This window comes from Panthera onca, chromosome C2, assembly GCF_046562875.1.
Source record: "Panthera onca isolate mPanOnc1 chromosome C2, mPanOnc1 haplotype 2, whole genome shotgun sequence".
In the NCBI taxonomy this organism is placed as follows: domain Eukaryota; kingdom Metazoa; phylum Chordata; class Mammalia; order Carnivora; family Felidae; genus Panthera; species Panthera onca.
In genome coordinates, this window is record NC_138347.1 from 35,470,301 (window position 1) to 35,491,362 (window position 21,062).

Sequence of the window (21,062 nt, forward strand, 5' to 3'; positions counted from 1 at the left end):
AAAAGTAAAAATTAGCCAGCTGGTTTATGTTTATTATAGAGGGAGATGATGTATCTAAATGACCTTAGGACAACCATACTTAGTATATAATGATTTCACTATTATATCTTTAAAATAATTTTCTATGATATATACTTTTTAAAGCACTTAAATACATATTATTTTTTTGTAATACCTTGTTCAAGTTAGAAATTCTGTATAAAAATACTGATGTATAATAATTTAGGCAATGATCATTCTAAGTTTTTAAATTTTTATTTCTATTACCTACACACATTGGCATAAGGTTAATTTCTGGTATTATTCCACCACCTGCTTATTACATTATCACCACATCTTCCATGGTACCTAACTAATTCTTCCAATGTATTCATCCAAATGGCTAGTGCTGACATATCTAATGAAGATCACATTCTATACCAATTTGAGTGGCAAACATTGAAAAAGAAAGAAATAAACAGACTGGGTCAGCAAAAATAAATAATGTCTATACTCGGCATTGCCTTTTCCCTTACATATAATATTGTCAAAGATAACAATACTGTTCCATTTGTGAGGCACTTTTAAAGAGTTGAGGATTAAATGTCATGCCTGGTTATGGCTTGTTGTGATAAGATTTTTATTCCAAAGACCATCTTTGTAATGATTCATATTTATTCAGGTTTGTGTGTGTTTATAAACAATTTTGTATCTTCAACCTATTCTTTATCAGAAGAAGCTTCTTTGTTTTTGAAGCATACAATGTTAAATAGGATTTACCAGCATTGAAGTTCAACTGGAAATACATTTAACATGTTATGCAAAATGCCCTTTATTTGTGACACATTTAAATTTGCTAAAATAGAAGACTCAATATCTTTCTCTACCTGAAGGGGAGAGAGGTTAGGTGACACAGTGAATTAACTTTAAGGCTGTCTCTTTTCATCTCTGATGATCTGAAGGTCACATTTACTTATATTGACTTACAAATGGGAAGTAGAGTAGTTCTAGAAATCACCCATGTACCACACAAATTACCAATCATGGAGATCTACACTCAGAAGCATCCCAAACAACAACAAGGGAAAAATGAGATTAAAAAAAAAAAAAAAAAAAAAAAAAAGATACACAAAGTCTTTACAAGGAGTTTTTTGTAGGAGGCATGATGAGTTCTAACTGTAATTCTTAATGCCCTCCATAATGTTATATAGTGATAAGGCTTAGTAATCCTTTTTCCATTTATTCTTTTCTTTTTAATTTATTGAGAAAACTATGAAATAAGAAAACCCAAGTAAGCTAGTCAAGGTCAAGGTCACAGAGTAAATTAGTGCAAGACTCAGAGGGAGCCATTATGTGTGTTGAATCTCTTTGTCAAAGTTAGTGGAATCACTGCAATACACTGAAAATATCTGCTTTGTTGATTTCTCTACTGCCTCCTGTCACTCTTCTGAGTGAAAGTGTAAACCTTTAATATTTAAATGTTTACTCTTAATTGACTTTAATCTTTATTGTTTCTTTATTGTGATTTACTTAAACTAGCATTATATTTTCCAATCCAGTTATATACTAGAAAGCTAATAGAATATATAACCATGATTATTATTAAAACAAACAAAATCATGGATATCTTAAGTATTTTCAAGTGCACGACCTTAGGATGTATTAAGTACCTGGAGATTATTTGGTTTTCCTGTGAACCCTGAAAAACATACTTCCTACATTCCTATTTTCTGTTCTTTGTTGCTGAGAGTATTATACAGTGGATCTTGTCAAGCAATCTGGCTTAGAATATTATCTCTTTATAGAGCTGTCTCTATAAAGTGTATGGAGGATTGGGAAGATTACCCTGGGCACCATAATTTAGGAATAATCTCTTTTGAGACTGGCCTACAAAATTCAGTGATGAACTAGAGACGGTTGTGGTGAATCTTCAAACTGGTGCTAATGATGCCAGAAGGTCATACACCATAGCCAATAATATCTCATTCCTTCCCAGCCCATACAACTACCACCATGAGAAAAACAGAGAACTCTATCCCTTCCACACATTTTTCTAAGGAGATACTTATTAGCTTTGTAGTGCCCTTATGCTTCTCTTTAATGTGATTATATTGTTCAAACAAGTAGATGAGACAATGGAATTATCCTGTATCCATTCACTTTCAAACTTTACTTGTGTTTCTGCTCTTTACTCCCTTCAAAATGGAAATAAGATAGTTTGAAGTAAATAAGGCCATCATTTTGCAAAGGTATTTATTTCATTTATGAGAAAAATTTTTACTTATCTAAAAAGTTTTGTACAACAATGGTAATTACAAAAATATTCACGAGATGAGGATGTGGTATTTGAAAAGATATATTCAAAATTCACATATCTACAATAAATAGAGAGAGCACAAGAGAGGGAGGGGCAGAGGGAGAGGGAGAGAATCCAAGGCAGGCTCTGCACCTAGCACAGAGCCTGACATGGGGCTCAATCCGATGGTTCGTGAGATCATGACATGCACGACCCGAGCCAAAATCAAGACTTGGGCACTTACCCGGCTGAGCCACTCAGGTGCCCCAGTGACTATATTTATAAGTGGAAAATACAATGATTGTTTTCACAGTATAAGAGAATCTGAATAGAGCTATTCTTTATTTTCTGAATATGAATGGATTTCTGAGTGAGGGGCACTTTTTTTTCACTATGAAAGTTACAGCTACCAGTTAGATCATGTAAGAAGGAGGTAGATGATGACGACGACGACGAATGATGATAAGGAGATAGACATATACGTACGCATATATTTGAACACAATTTTAACACTTCTATATTTTCCACACTTTGACTTGGCCTATTAATGGAAGGTTCTCTCCAGTTTACACTTTTAAGTATCAATCTCTTCAGAAGTTTTTTACTTATACCTCCTTTCTCTTACTTACTATTTTCTGTCACATTTATCAGTTACCAACTTATTGTTTTCCAAAGACCCCAAAATAATTTCCCAAATGATATATCCAAGCTTCAGGTATTTACTCTTCTGTCACTGATTATTTTCTCAAACTTGACACATTGCATAACCCCAAATATTCAGAGCATGCTTTTGCCTCCAATCTGTTGCTGAATGTTTTTATTGGTCTGTTTTTACTCTTCTTCCTTTCATATATATTCAGAAATATGGTTTAAATTGTATATAAAAATGCAAATGGTAAAATTTTTAGTGTATTCTGCCCTGAAATAAGACTATATTGAAACCCATTTTTTAAAAAATCTAAATCTTGTTACAATAATTTCCCCGAACCAGATCCTAACAATATATTTACACCTATAAAACTTAGAGACATTGCAGACATCCACATGAAAAAACATGCATTTATTTCTAGTGTGACTATAACAAATTCTCTTAAGACTAGTGCCAGATATATTGTACTCTGATTCTTCCATTTACAAAATTGAGAGGATGCAAAACCTCTAAATTTCTAAAATCTTTTTCATCCAAATCACATTCAGTGTTTATTTGAACTGTGTTGCTACCCACCAAAGCGATTTGTTTTCGTTGAAATGAAAATAAGAAACTTACTCAATACAGAGAAATACATTTATTTGATTTTTTCCTTAGGTTCAGAGTCAACATTGTAATTGCTCTTCAGTTAGTTTTTCAGTGTTTTCCTACTATTACTAGAAAATAAAAAGACAACCTTTTTGACGTTGTGTATGTCTTCATTTGTGATCTTTTGTCCAATTAAGCTAAAGGACTATCACAGTAATGCTATTCTGACTTTTAGACTTTACATTTTGGATTTATTTATGTTACACTGTTAGCAAATATTGGTCCTATGAGATTCAATGAAATTTATATAATTTCTAATTTCTAGCAAGTTCTTTGACTTTTAAGTGCATTTGTACCATTAAACTGCTCTGCCTAAACTTTATATTCTTTTACATGTGTTTATGTAGAAAAATGTAAAATTGATTGCAAATTTCAGACAATTTCAGATGATCTGCCATTTTTAAAGTAGATAAATTAATTTGTTTGTCAGTTTGCTCCCTTTTTGCTTAGAAAAAAATAGTTGTTTGTTCAAATATATTTATATTTACATTCTACTGAATTATTTATTCATTGAAGCTGCCTGTAGGAGTAAATTGTTCTTTTTTCCCATTTCTTTCCAAATTAGAAATTAGAGCTATCCCTTTTAAACTTCCTTGCTGAATCTTCTAAAATTCTTTGATTATGGTTCAAAAACATTATAAAGACTCTATGTTTTTACTTTTATTTTTTTGAAATACTCATAATTAGGTACGTGTAATTAAGTCTTTCATTAAAATTGTCTTAATTACTTCTGTTTCAATAAAAATGACAAACAAATACCTTGAGTCTATTTAATGCCTTAATTGTTCCCCATGAGTTAGATTACACAGTAAGGACCAGATTCATAAAATATTTTATGCACCATTTCCTTCAGGACTTTAAATGCTTTCCTCAAATTAGAGATTTCTGGGCAAAATACAAATAATTCTGATTTATATAACAATCCCTAGAGAGAATTTACTTTTCCCTTATTATACACTTCACTGTGTGCTATGCATAACTTGAGAGGAACAATTCACTGATAAGGAAACATGCAGTGGCCTAACAAATTACTGTAAACTTTTTTCTTCCAATTTATAGAATATAGCAGACAATGACAAGGTAGCCTTAGACACAAACATCAACAGGCATGTATGTCATTTCCTACAAACTGTGTGACAATTAAAGAGATTAAAAGGTCATGTGAGGATGTCATAACAGAGCTACATTGTCATCATGCAGGTTGGATTTCATAAGCCTGGAATCAGGTTTGTAGATTCAGAAATACTTTTCTAAGATGAAGGAAAATATCCTTTGTTCTTGAATTCCATTCATACTAAACTATCAGCTAATACCAGCTTATCCATTTTCTTTTCTCTTGTGTTTTTCACATCCACCTAGTCAAAAATTACTGGTTTTCTGTGTTAGTTTGACTGAGCTTTGCTAGATGGCTGGCTAAATAATTTGATCAAATAAGCAGAGTTTCTAAATTACTTCTTTTAGTGAGCTTGTTTCCATTTTAAGAGGACTACTCAATGTTTCATGTCAAAATAGGGACATTTTTGAGAATTTCTAGTAGGCTGGTAGAATTAGAAATCTATTTAGAAGAGTGCAGAATTATTAGATTAAAGTAGTTATCAAATAACAAAACAAGAATTTCCATGAGTGTGTCCCCTCCATTCTTCCCCCCCTCCCATTTTATTTTCTTTAATTCCTATCACTACCTAAAAATCATTATTTATGTCAACCCCACTAGAATGTAAGTTTGCTTACAATAGGGAATTATTTTCCTGTTCACTTTTGTAGCCCCAACAACTACAATAGTACCTAACATAATAGAAATTTAATCATTTTATATGTTAAATGAGTGCTTCTTTGTCACAAGAGGACAATAGGACTCAGACATCTTGTTGCCCCCAAAGAATCACATTTTCCTATAGTCCATGCCAATCTGTTTCTTCTGGTTTTACATTTCTAATTTTTTTAATGTGTTTATAAAGTTGTTACTATATTTACCATCTAAGTACTTATTTTCTCCAAAATACATTCAAATTCTAACTAAATCAAATATTACTCTCTATACATTTATATTTGCAGTATGACTTAATATACCAACCAAAAATATTCACTTCTGTTTCTCCAGGTTTAAAGAGACCTTTGTTTTTCTTCTATGCAAAACATTGGGGTTTAGAATTCTGGTGACAAATGCAGGAGATTTAGAACCAGAAAAACCTGTGTTTGAATCTGAGTTTTGCCCTTTGCTTCCTATATTCTATTGGGAATACTGTTTACCTCCCCAAAAACCTTAGTTACATCTTCTGTAAAATTGGAAATAATAATCCTATTCAAGCCACACAACAGAATCAAGAGGATGAAAAAAGTTTGAAATTGCTTTATAAACACTAGAGAATTATGCTTATGTCTTTTTTTTTCTATTAAACCGACTAATAAAACATTTCTTTGAAATATTATGTAAGAGATCTTCAATTCTTGCATCCAACTCAACTATATTTATAATTGAAATCGTTGGAATATTAAATTTAACACAATCAAGGACTCCAATTCTGTAAAACCATTTCTACTAATGACTTCATTATCATTTTATAGAATTTTGCTGAGTGCTGTTGGGGAATATCAAAAAAGATATGAACTGTTCTTGAAAAAAGTTTAAAATATAATCTTAGGGGTGCCTGAGTGGCTCAGTTGGTTGAGCAGTCAACTCTTGATATCAGCCAAGGTCATGATCCCAGGTTCGTAGGATCGAGCCCCACATTGGGCTCCATACTGGGCATGGAGTCTGCTTAAGATTCTCTCTTTCCTCCCTCCACCCCTCTCCCCTGCTCATGCTCTCTCTCTGTAAAAAAAAAAAAAATAATAATAATAATAATAATAATAATAATAAAATAAAATCTACTCTGAAAAAATAAGTGAAAAATGAAATAAAAGTGGGTTAGATAATGCAGGAAGAATGTGAGCATAGTCATTTATCTATCCAGCATTTTTTCAACCAAATAAATAATGTTACAAATCCCAATAATAAAGAGATTTTAAATGTAAAAAGTCAGAGCTGGAATCCAAATTTAAATCTATCCAAACTCCATAAATTTTGAAGAATTTCAAATTGCCACAGTAAATATAATACATGACTAACAGAAGTGTATAAAGTCAACTTGGAACCTAGCCTCCTGAATATGAGGCAGAAACTATTAAAGTAAATTGAAGAGTTATTCGCTCAAACACACACCACCTGATTTAGAAGGTTGAGAGATGGTGATGGCAATATGTCATAAAAAGTTGAACATTCCACATGGCTTTTCTTTAGTGTGATAATAAAGAGAACCATGCACATCCTTTCAAACAACTATACCAGGCCAGCAGCTTTTGGCGATTTAAAGTAGTCTATAAAGCTCTTCTCTATGTCAAGGAATGCATACCTGGACAAAGATGAGGCAGGATTGTTTGACCACTGTATTAGTAAACACAAGATATGGCAGTTACTTGTTATGGATTGAATTGTCCCCTGGAAATTCATAGAATTAAACCCTAAACCTGACCATGACTGTATTTGGCAACAGGGCCTTAAAGGAGGTAATTAAGGTTAAATGGTAAGACCCTAATCTAATGGTATTTGTGTCCTTCTAAGAAAAAGAAGAGATACTAGGAGTATGTGTGCAAAGAAGAAAGGCCATGTGAGAACACAGCTAGAAGGCAGCTCTCTGCAAGTCCAGGAGAGGCCTCAGGAGAAACCAAACCTAACTCGTGGATCTTAGACTTTTAGCCTCCAGAAGTGTAAGAAAATAAATTTGTGTCATTGAAGCAAGCCAGTTTATGGGGTTTTGTTATAGCAGCCATGGCAGATAACACATCACCCAAAGCATCATTAAGCAATAGTGGCAGTTGAGGAAATGACATTTACTGTGAAAGCGGATAAAAGAGTCAAAAAGACCAGGAACAAGAACTAAGGGGATAGCATATTTGTACAAGCTACTTGAGGATATCATCAGCAAAGCTGGTTACAAGGTAATTTGTGGCCAAACTCGCCCAAACACCACCAAGTTCAAAGCAAATGTGTACTGTAATAGAAAGCAACATGATAAAGAAAACCATATTTGGCATACAAGTTTTATAGTGTTTTCACCCAAACCAGGCATAAACATGCTAAGATTTGAGATTCTCCTCCTAGGATGTTCAAGTCTACAACTTTCTCCTTTTTCCATATTTCAGTTCAATTTCTGAATAGGTAAGTACCTCTAGAAAAAAGACTATAAAAGAATTATAGAGGGGAGTGAAGGGGCAAATCCTAATGTAAGTGAGTGAAATCCACTCCAAACCTGGATAAATTTACCATTATTCAATAATGAAAAATGAGAAAAAACTGGTAAATTTATGAATAAAAATATTAAGATTCCATAACATAAAGGAAGAAAATGCATATGACTCAAGAAATGGTTGAAAAAATGAAAATATTTTTTATTTTAGACTGTAATAATTGTGTACTCTAAAGTGAAATGAAAATTCTGAAATGTACACTAGAGAGAAGATAATATAGTAACAGATTGAGAAAGAAAGCATAATTGATTTATTAAATTTAAAGCTGTTATGAAAAGAAGCAATGATAGCTTTTATGAAATATATTAGAAACATTAAAAAAGTAAATTTTGGACAACTGATAATCATAACAGCACTGTGGGTCATCTGTGTATAAGATGCTCTCAGAATTATGATCAAGGATATGATAATTATGGAAAACACTTAATAGAAATACAATACATAAATAAATGATGTTGTCTATCCATCCATTCAGGTCAAATATTTACTGACTTTTGTGGACTTGTAGAAGGTATAATCCAGGTACTATATTTGGCACTAGGGTCTATCTTATGAACATTAACAGACCCAATCTTGCCTGATATTACATTATGTAACTTAAAGTCCAGAGTGAAGAAAAATAATAATAAAAAATACATCCACACATACTGAGAGACATACATATGCATATATTTCAAGGAATGCATACCTGGACAAAGATGAGGCAGGATTATTTGACCACTGTACTAGTAAACACAAGATATGGGCAGTTACTTGTCATGGATTGAATTGTCTCCTGGAAATTCATAGAGTGAAACCCTAAACCTGACCATGACTGTATTTGCACACACAGACACACATACCTTGAAATGACGCAGACGTCTAGAAAGGCTTCCCTGGAAAGGGTGTAACAGTCCTATTGCCAGCTGAGGAATAAGCAGGAAATACACAGGAGAAGTGAGAATATTCTCTGTAAGAGAGAATTGCTGAGTAAGATCAAGTTCCCATGCCCAGCAATTACTATTCCTCACTGTCCATATGAGGGACTGAAAGAAGTTTGGTGGAGCTGAATCAGACAGAGAAAAAAAAGAAAAAGGCAACACTGTGATTATGAATGGGGCTGAAGAAGTAGTTAGGTTTTGAGCCAAGTCATTGCAGGCTCCCATAGAGTTTGGTCCCCGCCTATGATCAGTAGAAATCCAGTGAACTATTTCAAACAGAGGAAGGAGAAGGAAGTGAGATGTGAGAGCAGGGAGATGATATGATTAGATTTGAAACTTAAAACTATATTTTTGGCTGAAGATTAAAGAGGACAAAAAGCATGACTGGACTAATCATGTGTATATTGTAGGAGTCGGTTTAAGTCGTATCTTATACAACTCGGTTAAGCAGCAGGAGAGAAAAATGCATAGATGCGGGGATATTGAAGAAGTGAAATCCATACACCTTGGTGATGAACTGCCTCTAGGACCCTGGCTATAGGCCTATGGAATTTGATGCAGTAGTGGAGGTAGTCTACTCATATACTTTGGATCACTGTACCCTGATGTGTGTTTACTCCCAGAAACTGGCACCTTCATCTCCGCCAGAGTGTTGTCCTCAGGCTCATGGAGGGTTCCTTAAAATCAACTCAGTTCTCATGACTCTCAGACACAGCTTTGTATAACTCCTAGGAAATGAGACTAAATAGAACATAGACTATATCCACTCAGGGAAGATAACAGCTCTCTCTCCCTTTAGCTTTTGAAACTTTTTAATTATGCTTCTCCCTCAGGGTTATGTGATGAGCTTTCTTTGGTGAGGGGGTGGGATGCAGTTGAATTTCATTAAATACATGTTGTATAACAAACAATACTGACAATCAGGTATGGTGTGCTTGGAATAATTCAGAGTGTAACGACCTCCATAAGACCCTCATTTACCTTATTCCACACAATATTATATATTCCTTAACCTAGTAATGTAACCAGTTACCAATCAATGGCCAAACTGTCAGGTTTTTCTAAGACAGAAGAAAGGAGTACAATGCTACTCTTAATTTTCTCTTTCCTCCCATTCAATCAGATGACTGGTTGCATATTTATAGTTTCCTCACGCATATTTATGCTTTCCATAATAGCAAATTCTACAATGTTTGATGCATGAAAACAGGTATGGTAAAACATTAATGAATACCAAGAACTGAGCCATCCAATGATAGTTTGGACTTCCCTTCTTTAAAAAACACGTGGTCATAATCCCTTAGAAGTTTTCTGAAATGGGGGCACCTGGGTGGTTCAGTTAGTTAAGCACCAGAGACTCTTGATTTTGGCTCAAATCACAAACCCCATGTCAGGTTCTGCCACTGACAGAGCAGAGCCTGCTTGCAATTCTCTCTCTCCCTCTCTCTCTGCCCCGCCCCCACTTGCACCTGCACATGCACAAGTTCTCTCTCTCTTTCTCTCTCTGTCTCAAAAACAAATAAATAAGCCCTAAAAAAAGGTTTTCTGAAATGACTTTAACTCTTGGAACTCCCATCCCCCAACACTCACACACAAACACACACACACACACACGCACACACACACACACACACACACACACACATCCACCTCCTTTTGCACTGTGTCGCCCAGAAGGCAGGTAGCTGTGATACACTTAGAAGACTTCCCTCACCTGTCCATTCCCACGACCAGTGCATCCAGAAAAACAAAAGAAAAATATTGGGAGTTGAAAAGATAAATTGTTTTGTAATCTAACATTCCTATTCTTTCATTTCTACCATTAGATCCCAGAAATCTTTCCAAGAAGAACCCCTTCCTTTCCGAAAGCATAGATTCAGCTTTTCATGATGTCGTGTCTGCTATTTTTTTCTTATTGAGAACCATTTGCCATGTATTTTTATGACCATATATATATATATATATATATATATATATATATATATAAATTATATGTGAACCCAATATTCACACCTCTACACATAGAGGAAAAGCTCCTGACATCTTTTCTCTCATCTGTAACATGTTACTTTAACTATTGCCTTTGGAAGCTGAGGTCCATTGATCCTAAGAATGCCAGAGAATTGTTTTTATTAATTAATTGATTATTTAGGAGAGTTTTAGATTTCAGATTATTGAGCAGATAATACAGAGTGTTCCCACATATCTCCTCCCCTCCTCTTATTTCCCTTATTAATAGCATCTTGTGTTAGTGGGATACATTTGTTACAATTGATGAGCTAATATGGATACATTATTATGAACTAAAGTCCATAGTTTACATTAGGATTTGTGTGTGTGTGTGTGTGTTGTATAGCTCTACAGTTTGACAAATGCATATGGCTAATATTACAGTATCATACATAATAGTTTCACTGCCCTAAAAATCTTCTGTGCTTATTAATTCTCATCCTCAACCCCAGACAGCCACTAATCTTTACACTGTCTTTATAGTCTTGTCTTCCCCTGAATATCACATAAATGGAATTGGACAGCATGTAGCCTTTTTAGAATGACTTCTTTCACTAAGCAATATACCTTTAAGGTTTCTCCATGTCTTTTCATGGCATGATAACTAATTTATTTTTATTGATGAAATATATTATGCTATGTAGATATACCATAGTTTGTTTGCCAATTCACCTTTTGAAGAAGAAACAACCAAGAGCTTGTTTCAGGTTTTGCCCACCCATTTTTGCTAACAGGTGTTTAATTCCACTTCACAATCAAATTGCTACTATGCCATGGTAGAAAAGGTACTTCCCATTGTTGTGGTTCTTAGTACATTTTTCTAGTCTGGCAGTGGTGAAATATACTTTTTTCCAGTGAAACACAGTCTTAATCGGTGGCAGAATTTGTCCACAGTCCATTATGGCAAAGTCCTAAAAATTTTCTCTGCTGTAACTCTGTGTAGGGTAAGTGTTGCATAAAGTAGAGTATGTATCTATTCTGGACAAAACCAAAATAAAGCACTAGTCCAATTATCTCTGCACTACCTAATATGATGCCTTCACTTCTTCCCATGGTGCAGAATCACCATACATTTTTCAACCAGGCTTCAGTGTCTGCTGGGCAAATTGTGGATTATTTACCTGGCTCGATTTCATCAAGTTCCATCAGGAAACTGGGGAGCTTCCTTTGGTTAGCAGGAAGGGAATCTCTTATTCACGTGAAGGGGCTATCCAGTTTTCTGGAAGTTTTCTCACCAGCCCACAAGAGGTTCAATCTTCTCATGGATGCTATGCACACTCACAGACTTGCCAACGTTTCTTCTCTCCTTTACATCTATTTAACACCCATCACTTCAGAATTTAAAATTCTGGTTCATTGTATAGACATATCACTTTGATGCTATCAATGCCCCAGTGTTTATTTTTCAGAATTATTTTTAAGTGTTTTCCTGCTCATTGCTATAGAGAAGAAAGATATAAGGAACAATGATGGAACATTACAAAATTACCGAAATTTTCTTTACCTCAGATAAATGACTCAAATAATTCTATTTATATACAGCCTTGTTATTTGAATTATTTTTATTCCTAATGGTAGAAAACATTGTATTATATAAAATAAATATTAATTTAAAATAAAATATATAAGCTACTCACACAGAGATTTTTTTTTTTTTGAAATCAGGGCCATTATTATGCATGAAATTTAAAATTATAGATAATCCCAATAATTCAACATTTTAGGTACTACACAAAATGACTATTATTAAAAGTGAAATGTTTAAATACCATTCTAGTTCCATTCAATACATAGGTTTAGAGAAAAAAAAATTAATGAAGTCAAATTTTTAGTCAGTGAAATGCAATAATTATCTGAAATATAATGATCTGAAATCTGTGTGATTTTTGACAAATGCATGCATCTGAGTAATCCACATGTCTATCCAGATGTACATGTTTCTTCTTACCCCTTTACATTCAGTGACAACCACTTCTCTGCTTCTATCATCTTGGGTTAAATTTGCTTTTTCCACAACATCATATGCATGCAAGAGATACAGTTTTCAGTCCAGCTTCTTTGACTCAGAATAAATGTTTGCAGATTCCGATGGGTTATTATGTCTATCAGTATTTTACTCTTTTTTGTTTTCAAGGAACATTCCATTATATGAATTTAGTATAATTGTTTACCCTAGTCTCCTGTTGGATGTTTGTTTCATGTTGGAGAGTAGATCTGGACCAGCTACTCCATCTTGTTTGAAAGCAATGGTCCATTTAACTTCCTGAAAACACTGGTTAAGAATCATAGCATATATAGTATTAGTGCAATCCCAATCTTGAGGCTCTCAGACAGAGCTCAGAAGCCCAAGCACATATTGTTCATAGGTATGTTTGGTCATGAGATACATGGATGAAGAAGGAGGCAAGATCCATCCTGGCTCAGGAAATGCATCACCAATGGGGTTCTTTCAACTTTCATATTGTTTCAGCTGTTGTTCCTCAATTATAGGTTACAAAATCTTGAAATCCTCAAGTACAGTGTATTTGGATGCTTATTTTGAACAGTGCAGAACACATAACAAGATTAAAAAGATTTCTTGTTTAGGGGCACCTGGGTGACTTGGTTGAGTGTCTGACTTGGGCTCAGGTCATAATCTTGTGGTTTGTGTGTTCGAGCCCCACGTTGGGCTCTATGCTGACAGCTCAGCCTGAAACCTGCTTAAAATTTGGTGTCTCCCTCTCTCTGCCCCTTCCCCTGTTCATGCTCTGTCTTTCTCTCTCAAAAATAAATAAACATTAATTTTTTAAAAATTCTTTGCTTATTTTAGATCTGGTACACTTCTATATATTCACTGAATTGATATTGAAAGGAATTTAAGGATCAAAGTCTCAGACATCCTTAAGGCTGGAGGTATGACAGTCATGTGGTTATGTCACTCATGTCTCCCTTCAAAAATCAGCCTGCTGTTCAAATGCATGGAGCTCGTTTGGTTCTATGCATTAGCACCATCAGGACCCACTTCCGCTTTTAAGTAGGGACTGCACTCTTCTGGGCCAGCTCCTGGCCAATAGGCTAGTGTGGGACATGTCCTGGGGCTGAACTACTTCTGCTCAATGCTGGACTTCCTGTTAGATAATCTTTGCTCTGGAAATGCTATTGGGTTGACTCAAAGTGTCATTTCTACATCTTGGTTTGAGGCTCTTCTTGGCCATTCTGTCCACCCCCCAATCCATGCTTTTTTTTTCCCCTTTGAACCTAATTCTGTCTATTTTATGCTGTCTGTGGCAATGTCACAGCTGTCTACTCATGTTTATAAGTGCATCAGGGGCGCCTGGGTGGCGCAGTCGGTTAAGCGTCCGACTTCAGCCAGGTCACGATCTCGCGGTCTGTGAGTTCGAGCCCCGCGTCGGGCTCTGGGCTGATGGCTCGGAGCCTGGAGCCTGTTTCAGATTCTGTGTCTCCCTCTCTCTCTGCCCCTCCCCCGTTCATGCTCTGTCTCTCTCTGTCCCAAAAATAAAAATAAAAAAACGTTGAAAAAATTTATAAGTGCATCAATGGAATTTCTAAATATGAAGCCTCTAGAGTTTCCTCTTGATTTAGCTGGGTCCTTCAGGAAGCCAGCGAGGCCGGCACTGAGGCAGATTTAGAAGTGCAGAAGATTTATTGAGGAAGAAGGAAGGCACCTGTAAAGTAGAAACAAGCAAGAAAGCCTTTGGAACATGATTTGCAAATTTAGAACTAGTAATTCTGAAAGAAAATTTTTTTTTTCTGTTTAAAAATGTATCAGTTGATGATTTCTATAAGCCATTCTCATAGGTATACTATTGCAAAATCTTGAAACTTCATAATGAGTTTTGTGTTTTCACTAAAAATCTTACCTCTTTTGCTAAACTTAAAATGTTTCCTCTGGTTCCACAGATACATGTCTGATATACTGGTTTAAAAACCGAAGAGTGGCAAAATAATGCAATTGTTTTTATTAGCCTGAGACTTTAAAAGACTTAATGCAAAAGAAACTGTTGCGAGTGATATTGTTATAAGTAGGTTTCTCAGGATAATTTTTGCTTTAAAAGTCCCAGTGAAAGAACCACATGGCTCTGTAACACCAAAACAAAATTTTCCTTCATGAAACATTTAAAATAATCCCTCAGTCCCAGAAGTTTCTTTTTATGTATTAGAATTCTGAATGGAAACTCTGAACTCATTAACTTCTACCATTTATCCCTTATTTTCTGGATGAGTACTGTAATCAAAATTATATTTGCTTTGCAGTGCTTTGGTAATGTAATAATACATCACCAGGGTAAATTCCTCATAGCATACCTCTTCAGAATCTGCAAACTCCTGGCATCCAATGTGTATCTCTAGCGACTGATAATTATATGTGGTTTTGTGCAAAATCTGATAGAAAGACAGCTATCCATCCTTCTTCATTCATTTCTTCCCTTTTTCACTCATTCAGTAAGCATGCATTCAGTGTGCATCATGTGCCATTTAATGAGTACATATAGATATAGTCCCTGACATCAAGGAGCAAATAAACATCTCTGTTTTTTTTTTTTTTTCCCCCTTTAGAGCTTACAACGATATTGAAATGAATACACTGCTTTACAATTTATATGCAATTGTTTGAGTTGGATGCATATAAAAATCTTGTCCTGTCTAAGCACCTTCATTCCTCTTCATAGACTGGCAAGAGGTACAGACCTAGTAACGTTGTGTTATATATGTAAAATTCTGTCATATGTAGCCTTTCTGTGCTCTTGTAGTTCTAAGAAATCTCAGACTGATTTTCTCTGGTCCTGATATAGTCAGCAGCTTACTTTTATGTCATCATAAACCATAGAGGCACCTAAGCTTCATCTTCCTTTTTGGATGAACTTAAGGATGCCTGAGGTTTTGAGTGAATATGGGTTTTGCACAGGTTGGATCAAATGGATGTGGAGTTCTCAGGGGATGGATAAATTCAGCCTAGCCGGATGCTGGCTGGGGTTTTCATGGTCAACCCCAGAATGAGTAAAGAAAAAAAGGTAACTGGTTTCTGACTTTCACAGGGCTCCCTGGCAGAGGTAAGAAGAGTGTTCGGTGCTGAAAACATTTCAAGAGAATTGAAATTCCATCAGCTTTTTATGGTCCCCCTAACCCCCAGCCTATAATTTCAGATTGGCCTTTAAAACCAGTGACTTTGGACTCAAAAGTCAAGAATTTGCTGCCTTTGTTTTTCTGTTCAGGTCTACTGATCTAGGGTGGAACTTGACATGTTTTCTGATACAAATATAAGAATAGACCATTATGTTTAAGACAATAAATACGTACTTCTAAATATCGTGTTACCATATTGTTCTAGCTATTTATGACTATCCACTCATGCAAGTTTGTTGTTTAAATTAAGACTGTTTTTTAAAGCCATTTAAAGTTCAAAGCAAAATTGAAGAAAAGGTACAGAGATTTCCTGTGTACCTCCACTCTTCCCACATGTTTAGCCCTCTTCGTTAATGTCCAGCTGAGGGGTAGTATTCCTCTCGCAAATTTCTGATATTACTAACTTGTGGCCTTTCTTTCTTTCTTAAGAAGCCTAGCTAGAGGCTATCAATTTTATCTATCTTTTCAAAGAGCCAGTGACTCATTTTTTCATTTTTTTTCTCTAATTACTATAATTTATTTTCTTCTGATTACTTTGGATTTAATTTGCTCTTTTTTTTTTTTTTTTTTTTTTTCTAGTTTCCTGAGGTAGAAACTTCTATAATCTGAGATCTTTCTTCTTTTTTATTAAATGCACTCAGGGCTATAAGTTTCCATTTAAGTACTGCTTTTGCTGTATCCCACAAAATCTGTTTTTTTTTTAAAATTTAAGTTATATTTTCAGTTTCATTCAGGTCAAGATATTTTTTATTCCACTTGAGAATTCTTCTTTGACCCATGTTTTTTTCTGGAGGTGATTGTTTAAACTACATGTATTCTATCATTTTTTTGATTTCTTTCTGTTATTAATTTCTAATTTATTCCTCTTTTTTTTTTCCCTGATTACTTTCCTTGCTTTGAAGTCTACTCTGTCTAAAATTAATTTAACTACTGCTTTCTTTGGATTAGTGTTAGTATGGTATGTTCTTACCATCCATTTCTTTAAATACAATCGTGTCTACATACTTAAAGTGGGTTTCTTGTAGGGGAACATATAATAGGGTATCATTTTTTGATCGACTCTGATAGTGTCTGCCTTTGAATTGTTGCATTCAGACCAGTGACAATCAAATTGATTATTGGTTTAGCTGTATTAGTAGCTACCATATTTGTTAATATTTTGTATTTCTTGTGCTTATTCTTTGTTCCTCCTTTCACTTTTTCTGTGTTTTGTGATTTTAACTTTGATTTTGTATAACTCTATTTCCTCTTGTTACTTAAAATATTTGGTTATACTTTATTTTTATTTTAATTTCAGTACAGTTAACATGGTGTTATATTAATATTTCATTTATACAATATAGTGATTCAACAATTCCATACATCGCCCAGTGATTATCGTGACAAGTGTACTCCTTAATCCCCATCACCTATTTCACCCATTCCCTCACCCACCTCCCTCTGGTGACCATCAGATTATTCTTTATAGGTAAGAGTCTGTTTCTTGTTTTCTTTCTCTCTCTCTTTTCCTTTGCTCATTTGTTTTGTTTATTAAATACACATATAAGTGAAATCATATGGTATTTGTCTTTTTCTGACTGACTTATTTTGCTTGGCATAATACTGTCTAGTTCCATTCACATCATTACAAATGGCAAGATTTCATTCATTTTTATGGTTGAGTAATATTACATTGTGTATATCTATCTATCTATACCTATATCTATATCATCTATCTAATCTATATATCTATCTATATCTATCTATCTATATACTTATATATCTCTGTCTCTATATATCTATATATCATAATTTTATCCATTCCACTATCAAAGGACACCTGGGCTGCTTCCATAATTTGGCTATTGTAAATAATGCTGCAATCAACATAGAGATACATATATTCCTTTGAATTAGTGTTTTGCTATTCTTTATATTAATACCCAACACTGTAATTACTGAATTATAATAGTTTTATTTTTAACTTTTTGAGGAGTCTCCATAGTGTTTTCCACAGTGGCTGTACCAGTTTGCATTCCTACCAACAGTGCAAGAGGGTTGCATTTTTTCCACATCCTTGCCAACAGTTGTTTCATTTTTTGATTTTAGATATTCAGACAGATGTGAGGTGATACCTCTTTGGAATTTTGATTTGTATTTCCCTGATAAATGATGATGAGCATCTTTTCTTGTGTCTATTGGCCATCTCTATGTCTTCTTTGGAAGACATATGTCTTTCTCTATGTCTTTCTTTGGAGAAATGTCTGCTTCGTTGTTAGTTGGATTATTTGTTTTTTGGGGGTTGAGTTTTATAAGTCTTATATTTTGGATATTAACCCTTTATTGGATATGTCTTTTGCAAATATCTTCTCCCATTACATAGATTGCCTTTTAATTTTGTTGATTGCTTCCTTCACTGTACAGAAGTTTGTTTGTTTGTTTTCTTTGTTTTGTTTTTTTTTGTTTTTGTTTGTTTGTTTGTTTGTTTGCTTTATTTTGATGGAGTTCCAAAAGTTTACTTTGACTTTTGTTTCTCTGGCCTGAGGAGACATATCTAGAAAAAATTATGTTATGTCTAATGTCAGAAAAATTATTGCCTGTGTTATCTTCTAGGATTTTTATGGTTTCAAGTTTCACATTTAGGTCTTTAATCCATTTTGAATTTGTGTATGTGTGTGTGTGTGTGTGTGTGTGTGTGTGTGTGTGTGTGTGTGTTTGGTATCAGAAAGCGTTCCAGTTTCATTCTTTTGCATGTTGCTGTCCAGTTTTCCCAACACCAATTGTTGAAGAAACTTTCTTTTTCCTGTTCGATATTCTTTCCTGCTTTGTTGAAGATTGATTGAACATATAGTTAGAGGTTCACTTCTAGGTTTCCTATTCTGTTCCATTGATCTATTTGTCTGTTTTTGTGTCAGTACCATACTGTTTTGATCACCACAGCTTTGTAATATAACTTGAAGTCTGGAATTGTGATAACTCCAGTTTTGTTTTTCTTTTTCAAGATTGCTTTGGCTATTTGGAATCTTTCGTGGTTCCATGCAAATGTTGGGATTGTTTGTTCCAGCTCTGTGAAAAATGCTGTTGGTATTTTGATAGGAATTGCATTAAATATGTAGATTGCTTTGGATAGTAGAGACATTTTAAGAATTTTTCTTCTTCTAATCCAGGAGCATGGAATTTTTTTCCATTTCTTTGTGTCATCTTCAATTTCGTTGATCCGTGTTTTATAATTTTCAGAGTACAGGGGCGCCTGGGTGGCTCAGTCGGTGAAGCATCTGACTTCAGCTCAGGTCATGATGTCGCGGTTTGTGAGTTCAAGCCCTACATCAGGCTCTGTGCTGACAGCTTGGAGCCTGGAGCCTGCTTTAGATTCTGTGTCTCCCCCTCTCTCTGCCCATCCCATGCTCATGCTCTGTCTGTCTCTGTCTCTCAATAATAAATAAATGTTAAAAAAAATAAAAAATTATAATTTTCAGAGTACAGGTACTTCAACTCTTTGGTTAGGTATCTTATTATTTTTGGTAAAATTGTAGATGGAATTTTCTTAATTTCTCTTTCTGCTGCTTTAGTATTAGTGCATAGAAATGCAACAAATTTCTGCACATTGATTTTGTATGCTGTGACTTTGCTAAATTCATTCCTCAGTTCTAGCTGGTTTTTGGTGGAATCTTTAGGGATTTTTATACATAATATCATGTCATCTGCAAATAGTGAAAGTTTGACTTCTTCCTTGCTGATTTGGATGGCTTTTATTTCTTTGTGTTGTCTAATTGCTGTGGCTACGACTTCCAGTACTATGTTGAACAAAAGTGGTGAGATTAGATATCCTTGTTTTGTTCCTGACTTTAGGGGAAAAGCTCTCAGATTGTCCCCATTAAGGATAATGTTCATTGTGGGTTTTTAATTTATGGCCTTTATTATGTTGAGTTCTGTTCCTTCTAAACATAGTTTATTGAGGGCTTTTATAATGGATGAATGCTCTACTTTGTCAAGTGTTTATTTTTTCTGTATCTATTGAAATGATTGTATGGTATTTATCCTCTTATTGATATAATCTATGATGTTTATTGATTTCCCAATATTGAACCACTCTTACAACTCAGGAATAAATCCCACTTGATTGTGGTGATTTTTTTAATGTATTGTTGCATTCAGTTTGCTAGTGTTTTGTTGAGGATTTTTTGAGGATTTTTGCATCTGGTTCATTAAAGATATTGGCCTGTAGTTTTGTTTTGTTTTGTTTTGTTTAGTATCTTCATCTGGTTTTGGTATCAGAATGACACTGGCCTCTTGAATGAATTTGAAAACTTTCCTTCTATTTTTTGGAATAGTTTGAGAAAAATTGGTATTAACTCTTCTTTAAATGTTTGGTAGAATTTGCCTGTGAAACCATCTGCTCCTGGACTTTTGTTTGTTGGGAGTTTTTTGATTACTAGTTCAATCTCCTTGCTGGTAATCACTCTGTTCAAATTTTCTATTTCTTCCTGCTTCAATTTTGACAGTTTATATGTTTCTAGGAATTTATCCATTTCTTCTAGGTTGTCTAATTTTTGACATATAGTTTTTCATAATGTTCTCTTACAATTATTTGTATTTCTGTGGTGTTGGCTGAATGGTTGTAATTGTTCCATTTTCATTTGTGAATTTGAGTCCTTTCTCTCTCTCTTTTTCTGTTTTTTTTTTTTTTTCTTTTTTTTGGATGAGTCTGACTAGAGGTTTATTGATGTTGATCTTTTCAAAGAACCAGCTCCTGCTTTCATTGATCTGTTTGGTTGCTTTTGTTTTTGTCTTTTTAGTTTCTGTATCATTTATTTCTGCTGTAATCTTTATCATTCCCTTCCTTCTGCTGTTTTGGGGTTTTATTTTTTGTTCTTTTTCTACCATGTTTAGGTGTAAAGTTAGGTTGTTTATTTGAGATTTTTCTTGCTTCTTGAGGTAGGCCTCTATTGCTATATAGTTCCCTCTTAGAACTGCTTTTGCTGTATTCCAAAGGTTTTGGGCTATTGTGTTTTCACTTTTGTTTGTTTCCATGTACTTTTTGATTTCTTGGCTGAGCCATCCATTGTTTAGTGGCATGTTTTTTAACCTCTATGTATTTGTAGTCTTTCCAGATTTTTTTCTTCCTTGTGGTTGATTTCTAGTTTTATAGCACTGTGGTCAGAAAATATGC